Source organism: Chelmon rostratus, chromosome 9 (genome assembly GCF_017976325.1).
Source record: "Chelmon rostratus isolate fCheRos1 chromosome 9, fCheRos1.pri, whole genome shotgun sequence".
Classification (NCBI taxonomy): Eukaryota; Metazoa; Chordata; class Actinopteri; order Chaetodontiformes; family Chaetodontidae; genus Chelmon; species Chelmon rostratus.
Genome location: NC_055666.1, coordinates 5,030,239 through 5,034,979, shown reverse-complemented (window position 1 = coordinate 5,034,979; position 4,741 = coordinate 5,030,239). Strand labels below are relative to the sequence as shown.

The 4,741-nt window shown below is 43.4% G+C and overlaps 1 non-coding gene across 1 annotated transcript; it reads right to left on the bottom strand.

The window, feature by feature from the left end:
* Positions 1–2,554: 2,554 nt before the first annotated feature.
* trnap-agg lies at positions 2,555–2,626 on the bottom strand. The gene has a single exon. It is a non-coding gene; the product is annotated as a tRNA-Pro (tRNA).
* Between the last annotated feature and the right edge of the window lie 2,115 nt (positions 2,627–4,741).

Below are 4,741 nucleotides of genomic sequence, written 5' to 3'. Positions count from 1 at the left end.
AAAAATGCTGATTTATTTGCAAGTATAGCTAAAACAGTTGTTTAATTTTGTGTACTTACAATATATTGAATATTTTGTAATTCCAGCTTTTTATTTCATTAAAGTTATACATTGTGGGGGTTGAAATCAGAATTAGCAGCACAATTTAGGGAGTCACCCCCAGAGATACACTCTATAGTTTGCAGATGCAGTGTCCTGACAAGCCTGCAAAGTGAGCTCCAGATATGAGATCTGCTACTGTTCCCCTGCTGCTCATCGTATAAACCAGGGTTTTTCCAAAGTCTGACGCTATGGAGTGACTCCACATATGAAGAGAGACAGCCAAAAAGGTTCCAGAACAGATAGAAGTATCATCTATGAGAGATTTTTTTTCAGTAATGTTTTAATGACTTTTGATGTGACAGAAGAAGAAGCTCTGCTCTCATCATACAGCTTGTCTGTGGACATGACACCAGCAGATGTCCACTGTTTACTGGGAGTGTATCAGACGTCACACAAAAACCAACATGTTCTAGTTTTTTCACAAAATAAATGTGCTCAATTATTCCAAATGACTTTGTGCATGAATAACTGACTAGATTTTAATTTAGTCTCCACGGCTAGCCACGGTAATCATATGCATCTGACTCGCATCAGCACAGGAAGAACAATGAGGACTAATCTGGCCGTTCTGTTCTGTGCAACCTGAAGTTTGTTTTTTTTTTTTTTTTAGATTTCTCATCAGCATTTCACTCAATGACTGGGCAGTACTCCAGGTGGGACCAAACAAGTGAATCACAACAGAAGATGGAGCAGCTAAACATATGTGAGCTGCACTGCCCTCTCCCCCATCGTGGACACCAAGAGAGTTGATGATCTAACTGACTGTCTCAGTGACCTGCTCAACTGTCCCATCCATTACCTTCTACTGTAATCTTATATTACAGTATGGCAGCAGGCCATACACATAATCTTCTGTCTCTCTCCCTGAAGCACACACTCACACACACACATTTATCTTATGGACTCATTCTGCTTTGCATAAAATTAGCGCTGAACTCTTCAGGGGATTTTCTGTATGACTGAGACCCAGATGGATCCAGGGTTCGCTGGCCTCTCCACCGAGGGCGCCGTAATATATGAGCACTGATCTCGTCCCCGTCCCTCGTGTGATGATCACTTTCCTGTTAAGGAGTACAGAGTTTTGGGTGATTAGCCAACTGTAAGCTGTCTGCCTGCGACGCTGACCTCATGGCACTGGCTTCATACTTCAGCGGGCTAATTGGCCTGTAAATCCGCTAGGATTCGAACGGTGACAGGCAGTGTCCACCCGGCCCAGCGGGGAGCCGCGCTGCTGCCTGGTCGAAGGCAACGCCATGAAAATAAATGCCAACAAGCACGACTTTCAACTGCTTTCAGCTGTGTGTGTGTGTGTGTGTGTGCAGTGTTTGGATGTATCAATCAACCCGATAACAAAAAAACCAAACAGTAAAGAAAAGCTCCTCATTATCACCTAAAGTTGTCGGCCGCATCAGAGCAGTTTCTAATTTTTGGGTGGACTAATTAAGATAAAGTGGCAGGAGATCAAACGAACAAAGCAGAAAAAAATAATCCAAAACTGAGATGACGAGATAAAATTCTAAATCCAGCTTTTGTGGTTAACGCCTTGTGGATTTAAAGCTCCTAACGCTGGGCCACAGCCCTTGTCTTTTCACCGTCACCGTCCTTTGCTCATCACTCTTGCGTCCCGGCTGTCAATCAGTTGCCACGGCAGCAGACTTGACGGTCAGCAAAGATTGCTCATCAAGGAATTTGCAAAGCGTGTTATTGTATTTGACCAAACTCTGCACGGCTCTTAACCCCGTGCCCATAACGCTGAGTACATACGTTCTCCAGAGTTTATGGTCTTATTACACTGAAGTCACAGTGTGCTGAGGGATCGACCGGGGATAATTAGAAGTGTATTTACGGTGGTCGTTACATGCCATTAATTTCCAGTGGCTATATAATGTTTCAGATTTAGAGTGGGGGGGTGACTGGGATTGTGAGATGGTGGTGATAAATTAGGGGGAAAGTTAAGATCAGCCATAAAAATATAGAGCTGCTCCTCATGAGTAACACTTGCCTTTAAATATCTTTAAGGTTTTTAATGTATAGTTTGTGTCACTTCTCTCTGGATATATATATCATATAAGGCTTGAGTAGTCTGAGCTGGTCCAATCAAGTGGGAATCTATCAAAGCTGCAGTCTTTTTAGTTGCAGTCTTTTTAGTATTTATTGTTTGTGTTACCACCACAATAAATAAAAAAAAAAGAATAAGAATAAAAGACTTGATAGGACATTCGATTTTTCTGAGTAACTGAGAAAACACATTACCTTTCACTTTGTTTGTTTTGTTTATTTACTTTATTGATCCTAAGAGTGGGATCTATTCTCTGCTGGGGAAACACACACGCAACCATGCAGTGGCGTTAAGTGCACATTAGCTGGCTAATGGAGGGGGAGGGAATCGAACCGGCAATCTTCCGACCACAAGCCGCTTCTCCAACCTCTAGGCCACAAATGAGACACTTCAGGGCTCGTCCGGGATTTGAACCCGGGACCTCTCGCACCCTAAGCGAGAATCATACCCCTAGACCAACGAGCCAAGAGATTGAGTGGATTTTGTCCCAATCTCTTACTTACTTAGTTAAGGTGTAGTCAGGATGAGTTAAGGTGGACAGTTAGACAAGAGGAATGACTACCAAAAAAGATTTCGCTGTACACAGGGGTATGCAAGTATTGTTTTAAGGCAGACTTGATTAAAAAAAAAGTGTTGTTATTTCCGTGACGAAACCCCACAGCACGGTGCTAAATGCACAGTAGCATCTTCACTGAACTGTTTCTCAGTGACTGCCAGGAGAAGATACAAAGTGTTATTCTGCTGCTTCAGTGACTGAATATCAGTTACCTCATAAAGTAAATTTAACATTCAGGGCATGAAGAATCAGCATCACCTTTTAAAATTCCTTCCTGGAAACAAAGGCCGGTGTTTCCCCGCTGCGCCTTTCTTGGCACACATTCCCGAAGAGGAACGCTCCCACCCCACAAAGCAAAGTCCAGCGTACGCTACGAGGGTTGCAAATTCTTTGTTTTGTGACAGCGGAGTACCTTTCTACTGAGAAGCCTCTGGGAAAGGAAGTGTTGCAGAATGAAATGAAATTAAAAATGCAGTCACTTTCTAGCACTCAGGTTATGTTGACTGTTGTTATACAGAAGTCTACAATAAAGGCCTGTGCTTCATTTTGGGCCCCAGTGGACATTTTACTGCACTAATCAATATTTTCGTACAAACAATGGACTAAATCAATGCATGTGGTATGAAAGTGCTCGTTCATAGTAACAATGACTCAACTCTGCAGTTCCACTCGGCTCTTCGGGGCTTTATAGACTCTTTTAACACATAGTTTTGTCTTTCTGGCCCATAAATTCACTGTTTGGCTCAGTCTCACCGCTGTCATCAGTCTTGTTTCTAGCGTCAAGCTGGTGAAGAGCCACATATTTCCATCAGAGCTCAGACAGTTCGCAGGATCACTAGAAACACGACTCCAGATTCAAGCTCATGTTGTTTTTGCGTCAGCTGGATTTGTTGACGGGCAGCTCGCTAACACGTTAGCCCCATGAGCTTCACAAGGCTGCAATATGAAAACTGAAAAATAAATAAAGAAATAAATCAGTAATTAAGTAGTAATTAAGTAAGACATGATCAAACTAACATCTATGCTCTGTAAGCGTAAGCCTGAGGCATGTTCCCATGGTGCTCCACTGACATTTTCCTTCATTTCCATGATGGCCACGGTCGTTTATTCGAGTCACTCCCACATACGCTCCCCAAACCCTGCATTTATTTAACCTTTGTGTTCCACGTGTGTGGACTTTATACAGTGAGTGAACCTCTCGGCGACTGATTGTCAGCCATTTTGCTGTTCCCTGCGTTGCAACAGTGCAGTCGCCATGGGAACTGGCATCATGAATATCATCTGTATAATTACCCCCCCTCCCACCCCATACTGGCTTGAAAGAGGGGGAGACAGAGAGAGATGAATGAAAGAGCAACAGGAAGGGCAAAGAGAGAGGATAGAGGAGTGAAGAGGACAGGGGCCCGAGGGTCCCTCTGCACCTCTCTCCCATTACCGCATTGGAAAAGAAGAAAAATTTAAAAAGCTGTAAAAGCAGAGCAGAGAGGAAGTAAGTGAGCCAAGGACACATGGAATGAGGGACAGATCAGCTGTGGAGAGTGAAGAACTGGAAGAAAGCGCTAAGAAATGAGAGAGCAGGGGTAAGACAGGAGGAGAGGGAGCAGACAGCCGGGCGGGATCAAAAGGAGAAATGCTTCAAAATGTGACAGTGAGCGTGCACGACACAATGAATGAGCGTGTGCACGCGGGAGACAGGAAGATAGAGAGAGTAAGAAAGTAAAAAAAAAGTGCAAACACATCAAAGACTGACAAAAGAGAGCTGGGGTATGACAAAGAAGAAAAGGAGGAGAAGCGAGAAGGGAAAACTCAGCTCATATTCATGTTCCATTTGGGTTGATGTCTGCAGGATTTATTAAAAAAAATAAAAGAAATGGTGTCAAAATTTGAAATCATGACAAAATTGAGTCTCTTTAAACATTAAACACAACACCCTCGGCCGTCAAATCCAACTCAAACATGAGGCAAATGACAAATGCGAGGACTGAGAGACAGACTGAGAGACAGACTGAGAGACAGTGGGACGT